Source organism: Fringilla coelebs (assembly GCF_963513975.1).
Source record: "Fringilla coelebs genome assembly, chromosome: 1".
Classification (NCBI taxonomy): Eukaryota; Metazoa; Chordata; class Aves; order Passeriformes; family Fringillidae; genus Fringilla; species Fringilla coelebs.
In genome coordinates, this window is record NC_140028.1 from 78,246,858 (window position 1) to 78,265,191 (window position 18,334).

The 18,334-nt window shown below is 37.2% G+C and overlaps 1 protein-coding gene across 2 annotated transcripts in view; it reads right to left on the bottom strand.

The window, feature by feature from the left end:
- CDH12 (cadherin 12) overlaps nt 1-18,334 on the bottom strand; it is a gene marked incomplete at both ends in the record, with an annotated part of 153,422 nt that overhangs the window by 102,116 nt on the left and 32,972 nt on the right. The window lies entirely within an intron of this gene.

Sequence of the window (18,334 nt, forward strand, 5' to 3'; positions counted from 1 at the left end):
GGCAAAAGAAAATACATTTTATATTACCAAGGTGTGAGATGACGTTTCCTCTTGTACAAATGTAAAAGAAGGGCACAACAAGCATCTTCTTAAAAAAAAACCCCAACAAGTGTATGAAAAAAAGCATCTTTAAAGGTCATTATTCTTTCCTATGGCCTCTGGCAAAAAAAAAAAAAAAAAAAAAAAAAAAGAAGAACAGCACTGAATGTTGTATATCACCACTGTACTAAAACACAGGTGAGAAAATGTGCCTTAAGATAAAATTCTCAGCCAATGCCAAACATTCTCATATTTTTTTCCTGGTATCTTAAATTCTTCTAGCAGAATTCTGTATTCTTCATTTAGTGAGCATGTAATCAGTGTGGATCATCTGCTAGTCTACATACAGAATGGACACACTACACAAAAGTAGTTTAAAATTAAAAGCTGCATGCTTTATATCTAAAGTATTACAATATGCTTGAAATTAGGTTTAAGATTAAATGATACACTGTTTTGCAGATTTGAGGCATAGCATCTGTAGGAATGCTTGGGAATTTACCCAAAAGTAGAACTAATTTACAAATACAGTGGAAAAACATTCAGAACTGATGTGAACATCTGTAGAAATAAAAGATCACGGGAATTCATCAGCCTAGTGAAAGATCCAATTTTCATAGCTTTTTCAATTGTATTTTCAGAATATACTGCTTTATAGAGTACTCCTCTTGATTTTAAAAGAGCTAGTCTCACAAAATTCTCTGTATTGGAAGACTCCTATTCCTTCTAAAACAAAGGTGAGATTTTTCAGAAAAGGGGAATTTTTTTCCACTCATAGGTAAATAACAAAAACAGTGTATTTGCTAGTATGTCCCACGTTGAACTGGAAAAACAAAACATGAAACAGCAAACAAAATAAATAACCAGGATTAATATGGGCCTGGGAGTTCTGGTTTGCCTCTATTTCTCATATTGCAGTACTACTTCATTGTCAGAAGGGAGTCCCTAAATAGAGATGGGAGATTAGGGGGAAAAACACTGAGGAGAAGAATGAGGTTCTGAGATGCTCAGATACATAAAGCTATCTAAGAACTTGAGTTATCTATTTTTGCATGTGGGAATGAAGTTGCAGTTCTTCAACTCTGAGATTGTTTTACCTTAAAACTGAAATTCTGTCAGATTTTCTTTCGAATGAAAAATACCTGAAAATTTTCATGGACAATATTAACTAATCCCACTACACTTTTAGTGTACAATATTTGGTGTTCTGCAAATTAGAATGCAGTGCTAACTGTGTGTAGTTCAGGTATCAATGGAAAAAAAAAATCAAACAAGCAGAGGCCCCATTTTTCTCTCACATTAGAGAAATAATTCAATATGGCACTTTATTAGTCTAGTTTGGATAAGACAGAGTACAATATGGGTGAGCATGCAGTACTGATCAGATTTTAAAGGCGTTTATCTTCCTGATAATAAAAATGAAGGTATTTCTAACAGTGAAAACTGTATTTTTTATTTTTTATCAGACAAACTTTATGACAGGGATTAAGTATTTGTTAGCACAATGCGTGAAGAGAAAAACAAGCGTGCATGAGCAGTGAAGCTGACTCCAGTCACCAAGGATGGCTGCCATGGTCCTGTACATACATCTGCCAGTCACCACCTGAGGGAGCAGAAATGTGTTGGAGACAGATGTGTGCACAATATCAGAAATACAGGGGCTTATTAACTCTGGACTATGTCACAGAAAACACCCAACACTGTTAATTTCTGCCCCATTATTTGAGTATTTAAAAGGTGAGTATTTAAAAACTCACCACTCAGAAAGCCTTCAAGAGTCTCACTCCACACCTACACAATCCTCACCAATGCCGTATCCCCACCCTAGTACAGAAACAGTGTATGCTCAAAACATCTCATTTCCCAGATGTTTAGGCAGAGGACTTCTGTCAGAGGGAGCTCAGCACTGAAACTCACCTGCAGGAAGGCTTCAATATGTCTTTTTCTGGGGCTTCCCTTGGCTTCATCCTCACTGTCCTGAGTTCCCCCTGCCTCCCAGGGTGGCTTATCTTTCTCCCTTCCCTGTTTTTTGAGTGTTGAAAAAAAATTTACACTGATCAAACAGTAGCAGTAGAAGTTATTCTCTCTTCATGGAGGGTTATCCCTGGGTAAAATGAAAAATACCAGGCCAGGTCAGGACTTCCACTCATGAATCCTATTGCACTGCTGCATGGCCCAAATATCTTGGGTAGGCCCAGCCTTGGATTAATCTAAAATGTGAATGAAAGCCTGACTGCAAGCTTTAAGAGTGGAACTACTCAGCACACCACTTGGCATATGTTTCATTTAAAGAAAACTATAAAAGATACTGAAGCCAGCGAGATCCAATAATTCTATTTTAAAGTAAGTAATTGGGATTTATTATTGAAATAATTGAAGGATATATGGTAATAAAATACACAGTTTCATTTCTTTTCTCCGTGGTCATGCCTTCATCATGTTCTTCTGTTCCTTATTGATAACTCAAAATTCAGGCGCATAACTGGTAATCAGAGAGATCTGAGGAAAAATCTAAGCCCAAACTTTCTTTATCTGCCTAATTTCCTAATTGATGCAAAATCTAAGCAGAAAACATTTGTTTGCCTTCCTCTGCTGTCATTACACAATGGACTGACAAATCTTTTTACGAGAATTACAACAATTCTTCTTTGAGAAGACGTTCTCTTATTTGGGAGTTTTGAGCCATCACCTCTACCACACATCCTTCTCCTGATCTGGTTCAAGTATATATATACTTTGCAAATAGTTCGCTGGTAGTCTGTTAGTTTTATAAAGAAACATGTTGAAAAATGATGATTTTTTAACTAAAATACCAGGACTTTGGAAAAAAGGAGTAAAATCAAACAATGATGTTTTACTGTCTCTGTAGGAAGGGCGCAGTATTCTTATATAATTTTAATTTTAAGCCCTTGTATCCTATTTAATGGCTTCTTTAATGCCTCGATTTTATTTCAGTACATTATCTTCTTTTAAACAAGACACAAAAAGACTAGAACAACACGCAAATATATTGTGTCCATACTTAAATGCATAAATGCAAGTATTTCAATATTTGTATAACAGAGCTAGGATACAAAAAATTCTAGTTAAGGGTGATACAAACAGGTCTGACTCTTTCACATGGTTAAAATGATTAAAGTAGAAGCTCTACAATTCTTACCAGATAGGAGTTTAAATCATTTACTCTATTTTGAGCCTACTCTGGGATTTTTCCCCCTGATTTGCATTTCTCACTCTATTTTGATGATCAAAATCACTTGTCTCCAGAGATCAGATAAAAAGCAATGCTCAAGTTGGCACCACTCACCAAAAAAAAGAAAAAAAAAGAGAGAGAGAAAAATAGAATAATTAAAGATAATTAAAATGGTAAAGGCAGAGCATATCTGACTGTTGTCCAGGCTGATGTGCAGTCTGATGCTTCCTAGGTGAGGATTCTATTCTAGAAATTTGCCTTTTTATTCCACTCCCTCCCAATGTTTATTCATGAATTCTAAAACCTGTGAGGTAAGCAATCCTTGATATTCAAAAAATTCTGAACTTACGAAATACCACAGCTAAAACTAAATGCACCTAAATATGGCCTAGATATCCACAAAAACAGAGTTCTACATTTCAGAGGAAAATATTTGCTCAATGTTTGTTGTGTTAAAATTTTAGAGATGACTCTACATCTGTTAAAAATCAAACCCAGGGCTACATATTGACTATATAAAATTTTATTGTATTCAGTATTCAAGGAATTTTGTCTTCTCCCTAAAATTTCTAGATAAAATACAATCCAAGGTATTGATTTTTTTCTAAAGTTCAAGAGTAGTAAAAATTGCAAAAGAAAATTTTCACATAATCCCAAATAAAACAAAATAAAGACCAAAAAAAAAAAAAAACCCAAAAACAACAAAAAAAACCAAGACAAAACCAAAATCAAAAGCAAACCAAACAAACAACCAAAAAAAAACCAAACAAAAAATCACAGATCCTAATTTTAAATAATTCATGCACAGTCCTTGCTCCCTACATAAAACCAGACATCATGGTTATCAACTCCCTAAACTAATCCTGCTCATATTTTTTTTAATGAGCATTAATATTTTGTCCTATTATTCACCTGCTTTACTAACTTTTTCCTGCTTTTTTCTTTTGTATTCATCACCATTTTCTTTTCCCTGACACTTCACAAATGTATTTTAAAAGCCATACTGTTTTTAAGGTAATTTCCCCCAGTTCCCTTACACACACATCCTGTCTGTTTTTTGTCAGTTCTGCTACCAAATAAGCATTAAGAATCAAGCTCTGCAATGAATATTTCTCCTCAGTTTTCACCAACTTCAAGACTACATCTATAAGGCAGAGATGTGACATTACATGGTGCTTTTATGCACAACAATACTGAGGGCATGAATCATAAAAACGAGGCACTGCAGAATGCAATAAGCCCAGATGCAGGTTTTTTCTCTTTGGTGTTATTTAGATGCCTAACAAAGAGATCCATACAAGCGAGCTTATTAGTGAAAAGGTGCTGTAAGAAATACCAATGAGAAAAGCTGTATCCTAGATATCTTCTTTCTCAGAAATTATTTATTGGGGATAACAATTTTGAACCCTTTTCAGCGTTAACAGTTTAAAGCAACCTTATTGTGATAAAATGAAGAAGCAGATGATGTTGCCCCCCTGACTGCTCAGTGGGTACATAAACTACAGATTTTTTTAAGTCACTCTCCTGCTATATGTTGGTTGAATGCTTATTTCCTACCTCCTAAGTGAATGCTCTCTCAAGAGCATCACTCAAAAAAAAAAAAAAAGGAGGAAGCTGATCTGTTTTATGTAGGATCATTAAATATTTATCAGGCCCAAAAAAAGGGAGAAGGAAGGAAAACTACAAAGACTCTGGTGGTTAAAATGTAAGGAGGGGGTATTCAAAAAAAGGAAAGTACTAAGTTGCTTCTGCAGCACCTTGTGTGAGTTTTCTACCTACCTCACTGAGAAATGAAAAACATGTAACCTCTCCTCCAGCCAGATTTTGCATGGGATATAACTCTGAACTCTGAAAATGTCACTGACTGGCTTCCGAAAGAGAATTAGGTATATCTACTTTATGATTTCTGACAGTGCTTAGGCATTAATTGGCTTCTAGCTGCTCAGCAGTGTAAAGTTCAGATGCTTCTATGTGCAAGCAGATTGGGGACAGACTTAGATGACATTTTAGGTACCCTTGGAAAAAAATCATGGAATGTTATTTTTTTTTTACAGATTCAGGCAGGTGCTAAGATATTTCATGTGGAATCAGACAAATAAATGCATGTGGGTGTCTAACTCCCAAAGGCATGCCCTCACTTACTGTAGCAGTGCTGAATTTGATTTGTGTCTGATCTGATTGGGCTCCAGAGACATTGCTCCAAGTACCTGTCCAAATTTCGAGGACATGTTGACTCATATTTATAATGTAGGTCAGCCAAAGTTAGATGTCCATAGATAAGGGATTCTCAGTATTACTTGAAGAACATAGTGGTAGACCTCAAGCTATTAAAAGATATTTGGGAGTCTAAAGACTGACAAGGGTTTTCAAAACCATTTATATGCCCTACACTTAGTCATATAATGGAAAAAAATACCCACAAGATGCATGTACAACTCTCAGTGCCAAGTTGCCTTTAAAAATCTGTCCTGAGAATGTGCTGATGAAAAGCTTCCATGAACAAGACCCTACAAGAGAGTCTAAAATCTCTCCTGTTGATAAGAGCAGTACCAACATGATGCACACTGTGTCCACAAGTAAGTCAATACTCAAATCATAGAACATATTTGCAGTGTGAGAGGTGCAGCCTGATGTAGTCTTTAATACAAGCAATCTGAGCAACAGCAGCACTGGAAATGAACCATCAGGACATTCCTGCAAGGTGGCTGGTGAGTTAGTGTCCCAAAGTCTCTTGTACTGTGCTGCCATAAAACCTGTCCTGTCATCACTGTTACTGTCCCCTTGTGCTAACCAAAGTAAATCGATCAAGGTGGCTAAAATATAAAGCATCCAAGTTGCAGTAGAGGTATTACTGAGCTGCCACAACTTCATCTCTACAGTAAATCAGTAGGATGTGCTGGTGCAGTTCTTATCCCTTATCTTTCCTTTAAATCAGCCGTTCAAAGATCTCTTATTGCTGTGCAGTGGCCCAAAGAGAGGATTCCTTCTTTACAGCTTGCCAGTTCAATTACTAGCTTCATATGGATTTTGGAATTTAAGGAGCTGATGCCTTGCTACAATCTTTTGATTCAGGCAGACAGTCTGACATCTTGGCACCTCTCGGGTCATTTATATAAGACTTTCTTCAGAAGGAAAAGCTAGAATTTGCTTTTGCTTATTTTTTACAAAGAAAAGCTGATGTAGGAACTGATTATCCAGCATTTTATGTAGCATCATTTCCTAGTACAGCAATGTCAGAATCTGGGTTGTGTGAAATAAAACCAGGTGTTTACATTTGTTCACTCACTGCCTCTCCCTGCACAAATGTTGAGTCCCCCTCCCTTATTCCCTCACCAGTACTGCAAAAAAAAAAAAAACCCTATCAAAAACAGTGCTTTAATATATCGTAGTAAATCTATTTTTACTACCCAACCAAGTAAGATTTCCTCCCCCCTCCGCTATATTAGCAACTGGATGATCTTTGGAAGGCACACAGGATCATCCACTGTTTGAACAACAAGGTGCTATGCCTCACTGAATTATGCTCAGTGATCAATACTGATTTAAGACTTAAAACCTGTGAACAAAGGATTCATTCAGAATCACATGGAAAAATCATGAAAGAATCCCAGGACTATCAAGCATCTGTTGAAAACTCTCTGAAAGGGTTTGGTTTATGTTCAGGCATAAGGTGATATGGAGTGAAAGCAGCAAGAAAAAGTGGATGAATTTGGAGCTACTGAACCAGAGAAGTAGCAAGTAGGGCTGATAATTTGAGCATCTGTGTCTGTATCATCTCCTGCAAGACCATAAATTGTAGGCTTGAGCACTTGAACCTGCCCTTCAGGCATCTTTCTCATCTGAATTCTCTCAAGGCTGTTGAAAATATTGATTACTGCTGCCTTATCGCTAAAAGGACAGCAAAAGGAACTGGGGCTCAGAGGAAAGCAGTAAGTGATTGAGACATGAAAAGTTTTCCACATAAAGATTTTCCACTTTAAAGATTTTATCTGTTTAATTTAGAAAGGAGACAAAAAGATATGGCTTGATAGAGATGTATTCAGTAGGTAGGACTATACCTACATCATCTGCTATTATACACCTTTTATCTTCCAGACTAAAAGTCAAAAATGTTAAAAATAGGAAAAAAAATGTTTTGTAGAATGACATGAGCAATTTAGGCAATGCACAGCCACTACACCTAACAAAATGGGGATTAGAAAAAATATTTGATATGCATGTGAACCCAAACAACAATCCTTTTCAAGAGATAGAGAAGTAGTAAATTGTGCCTGGGTAAAACTTAGTCTCAAATAGACTGTGACATTATAATCTCCCTAAAAGTGTATTTAACCTTCTCCCAGGCTCTAGTTCTGGAAATTTACGAGAGAGTTCTGGAAAAGATAGATAGGTTTCTAAGGTGATGTTTCTACAAAGTGGGAATCTTAGCTACATATTTATCTTATGCTTCAGATAAGTAGGCATACTCTTTTAGATCACAACAAATGATAAAACTGATGCTTGCTGTACTAACAGCAATAAACACAGATGGAAAATTAAAGATATTATTGAGGAAATGATCTCCAGCTGTAGGCTTCTTGACCAGATTTTTATTGGATTGTCTGTTAGGATTCATATTATCCCTTACCATTCAGAATATCTATTCCCAAAGCATCATGCCAGCCTCAGTGGGATGACTAGCAGTCAACAAATTATTCCCAGAGAAAATCATCCATTGTTAACAATATGTACCAAGGTGCAAATTGTTTGCTGAAATTACACCCCTGAGAGTACCAGCAGCATCATTCTCCATCAATCCTGGTGCAGAATGGCGCTTCAGGTAATCCCTTGGTTGGAGGTCCTCTTGCCTACTCCTTGCTGTTTCATTGTTCCCTCAAGACTGCTCCTTAGGTGTTACTGTACAAGCTGGCTTGTACTGATAAATAAGAAGAATACTGATACCTTAAGTGCTTATGCATTAACACCCTTTAAGCTTTTTATGAAAATAAAAGAACTGTTCTGAGGTTTTGTTAACAGAAATAATAGCTCTTTTTAACAGTGTCAACCTAAATCAAGTCAAAGGCAGTATTACAGGTGTCAATTTCTCTCCAGAAGATCTTGAACTGAAAGCTGAACAGTCTGTAAAGATTTTCTTCTTCCTCTGCTGTCATTCTTTACTTTCACACCTGCCTGAAGTCAACTCCCCTTCTATTTCCAGTCTTTGCCTCTCTAATCCTCAATGATCTCACATTTACTGCTGGCATCTGCACAAAAGGTGCTCAGACATAACTGGCAAGTAAGGATGTCTAGACAGTGAAATTTTACTTTACTGTGATATTTCAGATAGTTTTGGATTTTCACTTCATCCTGCATCATTCCAGAAAAAAAAATTTAAATTGCACTCCAGTAAACAATCCTGGCACTGCTGAGTTTTTAGCAAAAAGAACAGTTTCTTTCATTTCCACTGGTCTTCTTCCTACTTGATTATGACCTGCTTAGCTTGCAAGCTGGCTGACTTGTCTGGAAAGCATGACAACCTGCCTTGTCATCTACTATATGGAAGAGAAATCAGGGAACAGGCAAATGCACCACGTTCCAAGCTTCAGAGAACGCTGCCTTGTCTAGGGGTTCCAAGCCAGCCAGTGCTTGGCTCATCAGGGTGATATAAAGAATGCTCCTTTACTAATACAGGAACCACCTGTTTAATTTTCTCGTCACCAGCTAACCTGTGGGATGGCTCACTAGGCTGCCATCTGGTTTTTCATAAAAAGTTTTGAGAGAATTACATGTTTGCACCTTTCAGTTGTACAGGAACTTTGCAAAATACCTCTTGTGGAAAGGTTTCAATCAGCTCTACCAGGATCCTTGTTAAGAAAAGGCTGGAGGAATGGCAGATTCCTGTTCCCACAAGATCTGCAAAGGTTCCTTAGTTAGGAAAAACCTACGGCATGCAGGACAGATATTGGACTGGATTGCCAATCTATGCTGTTCCTTACTACAAACAAGGAGAACTGTTAAGTACCTAGCATTCATTAAATCCAAGGTTGGCAGACAGATACACCTACTAATTGGCTGACATTCCATTTAAAGATACTCCTGTATATGCTGTTCCTCAGTCTGCAGATATTTTTAGACCTCTGGTTTATGTAGATTTTCTCTTCCTAAGGTATTATTTTTATCTGCAGTGTCTTTGCTGTAGACTTTAGGCCTTATGGGATTCTCTAAACAGAGAATAATTTGTCCTTAACAATATGTTTGTGATCAGTGATTTTTCTCTTAGTTGTTGTTAAGCCAAATCCTCATGAACACTTTTCTTATCACTCCAGGCCTTCCTAGGATTACCTCTAATTTGCCACACAGAATTTCTGCACACAGAATTAAAACCTTTAATCATATTTGGTTTAGTGATTCCTATTTGCTTAGTAATCTCGAGAATATTTTGCATTCTCTTTTGCCCTCCTCTGGGGCTGATGATGACTTGATTGATTCACACAATCCATCAGTGACTGATTTCTTAAACTGCCAAGATTTTTTAGTACAGAATATCAGTCATGTCTGCTTTTATTGTTTTGCTTTACTGCAGAGTAAAACACAAATATAGGTGACTAGAACACTAGATATGCCCTCACCATGCAAAATATCCATTAAAATACTTTTAAAATTTGGCCTGTTATTATTACCTGCAGTGATTTTATGAGAAGATGGGTAGGACATGATTACTTGTCATAAATGAAGAGCTGCCTTGTGCCAGTGAAACCTTGCACTTGTTTCTTCTCTGAAAAGTTATAAATAGAACTGAGCGCATAACAAAAAAACAAAAAAAGAAAAAAAACAGTGGCTGAAAAGCAACTTTAAACAGAATTTATATTCATAGCCATGCAGGCAGTAGCTTGAAAAACAGCTTTTATAAAACATATTTAATGTTTACAGTCACTCAGTGGCTGAGAAGAATAATACTTTCAAATATGTTTAATGTTTAAAACCACTCGGTGGCCAAAAGAACAGGTCTTACTGAAAAGCTATTTAATGTCCAGAGTAATTCTGTGGTAAGAAAAAACAACTTCTTTTTAATTTTTATCATTTACAGCTGATCTGTGGCTACTAAAACAACTATTGATACATGTTTTATATTTACAGATATTACATGCCCGCTTAAAAACAATTTCTACATTTTTCAATGCTACATGTAAATATTTCCCTCATCAACGGTGTAATAAAAAAAAAAAAAAAAGCACATAATCCCACAAATTCTAATACAATATATCTTGAACCTAAAGGTGCTTATGTAAAGAGCAAGACTGCACTATAAATTAAAAAGCTTCTCCTTATATACTAAAAGAACTAATACTCAATACAATGTAAAACTACAAACAATATTTAGAATATAGATTTAGAACAAACCAAATAGCTTATCTTTAATAATTAAATAATTGCTTGGACACCTAAAAAATGTTAGGTTGTGTCAAAAGACGTGTATGATAAAATGTATTATTTGATTTATGCTTCTGAGCTGCAGTAAAATCAGTGTGTGGAAGCAGAGTGGTTTTCACTGCTGTGACATGGGTTCTTAGCTTTGCCCACATACAGTTAAAGACAATCACACAGAGAATCAAAGAATGGGTAAGGTTGGAGGAGACCGCAGTGAGCCATTTGGTCCAACCTCCCTGCTCCAGCAGGGTCATCCTAGAGCACATTGCACAGGATTGTGTCCAGATGGTTCTTAAGGGAAACTCTACAACCTCTCTGGGCAATCTGTTCCAGCTTTCTGTGCATCCATTTCTGCCTGTTGCCTCTTGCCCTACTACCTGGCCCCAACAAGAAGAGGCTGGCTCCATCCTCACAGCACACCGCTTTCCAATATTGTTCAGGTCCCTTCCCTGTTGTTTCTTCTCAAGGCTGAGCAGGCTGAGCTCCCTCAGCCTTTCCTCATAAACGAGATGCTCCAGTCACATAATCCTCTATTTTACCCTCTGCTGGACCTGCTCCACGTCTCTGTGGAAATGAGGAGCCCAGATCTGGAGACAGCACTCCAGCTGTGCCTCCCCAGGAACAGAAACACCTCCCTCAATCTGCAGGCTATGCTCTTCCTAAGGCACCCCAGGAGACCTCTGCCCTTCTTGGCCACAAGAAGCACACACTTCTGGCTCTTGGAGAGCTTGCTGTCCACCAGGGCTCCCAGGTCCTCCTCCACAGCGCTGCTTTCCAGCAGTTCATCCCCCAGCCTGTGCTGGTGCATGGGGTTATTTTTACCCAGTTGCAGGACCCTACACTTGCCTTTGTTGAATCTCAGGAAGTTCTCCTCTGCCCACCTGTCCACCCTGTCAGGGTCCCTCTGAGGGGCTGCACAGCCCTCCGGGGTATTGGCCACTCCTCACAGCTTTGTTCCACCAGTGAACTTGCTGAGGAGGCACCTGCCCCTTCATCCAAGTCATTGCCTAAGAAATTAAATAATATTGGACCCAGTACTGAACCTTGGTGGACATTAATGACAGCCCTCCAACTAGGACCTGTGCCACTGATTGACAGCCCTCTGGGATCTGCCTTTCAGCCAGTTCTCAATCCACTTCACTGTTCACTTATCTAATTCCCGTCTCCTGAGTTTGCCTTTGAGGATATCATGAGAGACAGGGTCGAAAGCCTTGCTGAAGTCATGATGGAAAATATCCAATGTAGGCTTAGATATATGTGAGGTAAGAATCAAATGCTTTTAAATGGTTTCAGCCCTAATATGGACATTTTGGGACTGTAAAAACAGTTAGCAGAAAACAGCTATCCAGTGTCTCTTTTTAACAACCAAAACTTCTCAGCTTTGCTGTTTACATGTTTGTATAGTCCTGTGTGTCACAGCTTTCATTTTACATAGTGTGTCCCACTTCACAGCATTTGCCAAATGTCTTAGTTTCGCTGACAATTTTCAATAGCCAGGGTGTATGAAAGGAAACTCAACAGTATGGCAAAAACCATTATCCTTTAACTAATCCAGTCTTGATTTTCTGCACTGTTTTCTCCCTCTCTTTTGATCTATTTTTTTTTCTGGCTCCATAATTGAAGCCCCTTAATTGAAACAGCTTCATTGCCCAGTGGTCTATCATAAAGAAACACTTTTGTTTCAAAAGCTTTCACTGCCTACTTGTAATATTTTCTCAATATCTCAGTGTTGTTTTTTTTTTAATGTGCTTTTTATTTTGCATTTTATTCAATGTCCTGTAAAAAGGGAAAACACTCTTTGAGAAAAGGATAAGCAGCCCTAACCTGCCTTCCCTCTGCTTCTTCCTTAAAACTCATTCTCCTACACAGTGGCAAAAAAAGAAGTTATTCTGATGATCAGTGCAGTAGATGTATCTTTTCAAAATAAAAAAAAAAAGAGAGAATCAGAAAGACAAGAGCTGTATTTAAAACTACTGAACTATCATTTGTGATGAGTTATCTGCCACCTGACATAGCACCAGGAGAGAATACGGAAAAACAATGACACAACATGAATTTTTCTGAAACATGGTCTGAATGACCCAGGGAACCAGGTCTGACCCAAGTGATAGACAAAATTTGTATTCTTTAATAAAGTATCAAATAAGAGGACATGTGGATAGGATCCTGTAAGCTGGAATTCAGTATGGTTTTGTGAAGGGAAGTTGCTCTTCACTAAACCTATTAAAACTATTGTGTGCATCAGTGAATATATAGCTCAAGATTACTGGCATAGATTAAGACTATCTAAATTTCAAAAAAGTTTTCAGCAAGGTTCCTAAGCAAAGACTCTTAAAAAAAAAAGGAAAGGAAGTTTAAGATACAACAGCTTTTCCTTATATAATCCAAATAAAATGAGATCTAAAACAGTAGGAATAAATTGCCAGTCTTTATATGAGAGAGGGGTTGCCACTGGCATCTCTCTTGGATCTGAACTCATAGGTTGCCAGTAAAAGAGAATATATGAACAGGTGACAGCTTGACAAAATGAAAGCTTTGCTGCAAAGTGCTACAGGGGAATCTTAACATAGCATGAAACTGAGAAAATGGAACTTCACATGGAGAAACACAAAGAGGCTTCAGAAAAAGTAACTTATCAGTACCTCTTCAGAGGTGGGTTGTAGCTCCATCACCTATTAACTCCTGATCTTGTGATCACTATGGAAAATCCTCCAAAGTTGTCTTCTCAATGATCAATAGCAGACAAGAAAAAGGAAAATGATCAATGGGAATAATTCAACAAGGAAAACTGGATAAAAATAAAACATATTCAAGATGTTTGTATCTTGAATATGACATCCAACTCCCATCATTTTCTCTAAGGACTTGATAACACCAGAAAAAAAACCTGGAGACCAGGCTGAAGCTGGAGGGGCTGCAGACAATGGCTGCAGACAGATTATGCTGTCAGTTACCTGTTCATGAGCATGCATAATGCCATTCAAAAGTACCTCTGGTCTCAATGGATTCCCTAAGTAATATCTTCCGCAACAGCCTGGGTAAGCTTTTGGAAATCCTTAAAAATATATTGCCAACAGCTAGGAATCTATATCAAAGGCAGGCTCATTCAGCATTTGCTCCAATGCCTTATAGTCCTTCCTTCCCCTGCCCCTGCTCACTGTAAGCTTCAGGCTAAACTCAGGCACACAGTGCTAAGCTGGGCCAAACCAGCCAGGTTAGTTTTCTACATATTGTAATTCTTGCACATGTAACTACATAGATGGATATATTAAACATATGTGCCATTATATAAGCCAAAGTTTAAATAAAAGCCAATTAAGTATTCACTCCAGAAGGAAAACTGCTAGAAAATTTATGGAGACTATTTTCACACTGACAGTACCATGGGAAGAAAACCCATATGACTCTCCAGGAAGCTGCTTTGCACCACTGAGGAACACAATAAAAATAACCTCATATCAACTTTCTAGTATCATTGGCCATTTTAGTCTGCCTTGATAATCTGGAGATTTAGAATGCCACCTAATCAATAAAGAGTTGATGTAGTGGAAAATGTATGAAATTAAATTGTTTTGGAAAGAACATATGGTATCTGAATATTATGGAATTGATGGATTTAGTACAGCCCTAGTTGGTCTATGTATAAGCATGGAAGAATAATGCAAAACCTCAGAAAACAATTAGGAGACTGTGACAATAGAGGTTATAAATTTGCTGTTAAAATCAACATATTCAGTGAAAGAAATGCATACGGAAGCAAATGGATTTCTGTGCACATTTTTCTGTATAAATATATAAAAATATATATAATTATATCTTTCCTTGAATGTGTGCTTAATGCTGCTTTGCCCCCATTCTCAGTCATCTGGACTGATAACTTTAATAAGGGGATAACCTTGGTTTAAACTCAGCTATATTTGCATGCTTACGTCAACTATATTGCAACAGAAGCTGGCACAGCTGCCAGAAGCAACAACACAGTTGATTAAACTATACTTAAGGAGAACATGTTTTGCTAATACAAACTTACAAATGGAGATATTAGGGCACCCTTTTCAGTTCTCATAGATAAATCCCCGTTTCTGCCTAATTCTACATTTTGGAACCTACATTAAACCAAGAAAATTTTTTCAAATAAAGAAATTGATAACACCAATTCAATATCAGAAAGGAAAAAAAAAAAACAAACCACAAGCAACATTAGGAGTTCAGCTCTTAAGCTTTTATAAGTCTCTTACTAGGCATAAGATAACAGCATAGCAATCTATGTTCTTAAAATATTAGTTCTGCCTTGTAATTTGACTCCATCTGCTGAGTTTTTCTGCAGGGAATTTCAAATAGTTTGTAAAATATTTAAAAAAAAAAAAATAAATAAAATAATTTTCAAATAGTCCTTTAAAAAATAAAATCTTCACCATAAAGTACTTTGCACCCCATTTATCATGTGAGCAATACAATGTCAACTTTGGCGGCACTGATATTCTTCCAGTACAGTGTGGAAGTCGTGCCCACTGTGAAACTAACAGAGGCAATGGAAATCACAGATGGGTACAGCAGCCTGCATATTACAACAGTTGGTAACCCAAGGGGCTTTTCAAGAGAAGATACTTCCTGTTTATGGCTGTGATTGACTTTCCTCTCCATCATACAAGAACAGATTATAGTGCATGTAAAGAGCAAGGCTGGTTGTCCAGTCGAACTTTGGCATGAAAGAGATTTGCATCCTAGCTTGTATTGCGTAAATGTCCCTCTAACATTTTTCCTTAAAAGCATATGAAAGAATTTGGCTCCTGGTAAGGAAGGGACGGCTAAGTAAAAAAAAACAGTCCTAAAAAAAATATATACAGTACCACCATCTTTTTTAATGAGTGATATTGATTAAAAGGAAAAACAAACCAACACTAGGGTACAGAAACTGTAGAAGAAAATTCAATCTGCCCTCAATGTAAATTTGAAGCAAAAAAGTAAACTTCCACCTAGAACATACACGGAAAGTAACAAAAGTTCGAAGAAAATCTGCTGTGAAAAACAAGGTTATGACGGGTATAATACCTAAGTAATGCCTCTGTGCAGGAAACCAGAACTTAAGAATGCCACGAATTTTCATTTTTTTGCACTATTTCCAGTAAAAAATTACCAAGGTCCAGTTGGTGTATGATTTTATTGTAACACTGTAACTGCAACTCTGATTCCAGAGGTGAATGCAATGGCATTATTTCAGCCATCCCAGTTTCAGCAACAGCAATTATTAGGAGGTCTAGAGACATTAGAAAACTGAGAACCATGTAGACATGACAATTTCTAGAAAGTACCATTACTAATATTATTACAAATAACCTTGGGATAAAGTACCAAAACTGGGTAAACCTTTGCATGCAAATGGCATGAAACAATAAAAGACTGCAAGTCACTAGTCACAGAAGCTTGTCAGTCTCACCTAAGAGACTAGTAAGGGTAAATAATGTAGTGTTTCAGTGAATTTCCCACAATTTCCCAAGAAATATGCGCATGAGTACAGTCTATAATCAATACTGTTGTAAAAACTATAGTAAGTGAAATTTGGAACATTTGGTATTTAAAAAATGGCAACTAGAAAATGAAAATGTAAAAAAAAAAAAAAAAAAGAGAGAGGAAGAGTTTATCTGGGTTTTTTCCTAAGCCAAGACAACCATATGCTGCACCAGCTGAAAAATCAAAGTGATTTTCAATGTCAGCCTCAGGCACTGGTAGGTCTAAGCCTCTCTAAAGGTGCAACTAAATGGTACTGATGATAGAAAGGAGTAGTTTTAGATCCTCTGAGAAATCAGTGCTTGCATAAGGAAGGAAAAACAGATAAAGAGAACAAGAGAATAGCAAGACCTACATCAGAGAAGGCACAATCTCCTGGCACACTACGGAGGATATTTCTGGATACAGAGGCATTTCTGAATATTTTTGCTGCAAGACAACCTAACAGCAAAAAATTCTTATCTGCTTTAGTAAGCACTAATTGAAGTTTAGACTTCCATTTAGGGAACTCTTACCTTGCCTTGACTTTTCTGATCAATTTTCATCCATCCTTTTTTTTTTTTTAATAGAGAAATAGATATAGAGAACATGATCGAATAAAGAGAAGACCAAGAAGTTCTATTTTTGCCATGGCATCTACTTCTGTTTTTCTAAAGCAGAATAAATTGAAAGGCATTTCTTTTCAAATGCTGTATGCATGTCACAGCATGCTCAGTTGTACTCATTTAGTCATGCAACTCCTCATCCACGTAAACGCCGCCAACATATGGCACACACTGAAGAGTATTTCATATGAAGTAAAAGCTCTGTTAGCCTTTAATCTTCTGTTTCACACACATATTTAGGAAAATAACAACGATGGGGTAGAACAACAGGGTAAGGGAATGAATGTAGGCACTGTGTTCTGCGGTTCTAACACCATCACTGATTTTCATTTTTTCTTTCTGATAAGGTTTCAAACACAATTTCACTACCAACCATACGTTCACTGGTGAGAAATGTTATTCTGAATTTTCCACAGACACAGGTGTCAAAATGTAACAAATGGTTTTCATCTATACATAATACAACTGTAAGTAATATTATTATGCATCTTATTAGGAGAAACAAGTGTACCTATATTGTGAATCTACAGACAGAGTCCTGTGGGTGACTACAGTGAATGCTTCTCAACACTTCTATAAGATTTACATGATCATCTCTACATGTCTACTCACACCACGTTTTATCAAAATTCGATTGCATTCTACTGTTCCTTACCACAACATTTAAAATATTTCCTCATTAATTCTATGTAGTACACAATTCTTGTGTAGATAGCTAGTCACCTCCCAGATTGACTTTAAAAGTATCAACATCTGAGGTGTATAGCTGAAGGGGAACAGTATCCCTCTGCCACTTCAAAGTCAGAAAACTTCCAAAAGTGTTAACAACTACCAGGAGTATTAAATGGCTGGTACTGGCTTGTGAAGTACTGGGAAAATGCAGTTAAGGAGAGAGAAGGGCAATAAGCTGGAACTAGCCCTGGGAAGTTAAATGACTCCCAGCTCAGAACAAATTAATTTCTGGTGCCTGCAGGGAAACTCAAAATGCCATCTGGCAGCAGGACGCTAGCACTGTGCTTATGTTACAAACACACTGCTCAGGACCACTGCAGAATCAGCCATCAGAAAGAGACCAAAAGGGCCCATTTAGCCTATTCTCCTGCTCCAAAGCAGGATCGATGCTCTTTATGTCATTCCTGGCAAATATCTATCATGTTGTGAAAATTCTTCAAGCAAAAACCTATTCCAGTACTTCAGTATCATTGTATCATTACTGCAGTCTGCCTTTCTCTGAAAAGAAAATTACTCTGTCCTCTGTACACTAAGTTTTTGAAAACTTACCATGTTCCCATGTTCCCAGGCAATTTTTTTTTTTTTTTTCTCCTTTCTTTAAACTTAGGAGTCTGATGCACTAAAGATGTTTTTGGACATTAGGCTTTTGACAACTTGAGCCACTCTTGCTGACTCTCATTCTTGCATTGTGACCAAGGCAAGGGCAATAGTTACTCTGAGCATGCAGAGTATAACAGGACTTGGATAAAGAATTGTGCCCTAATGCATAATTAGGAGATCATGCAAGTGCTGTAGGAGTTTAGGAGGCAGAAAGACAAAACCATTTAAATGACAAAATGCTTTACCGCAA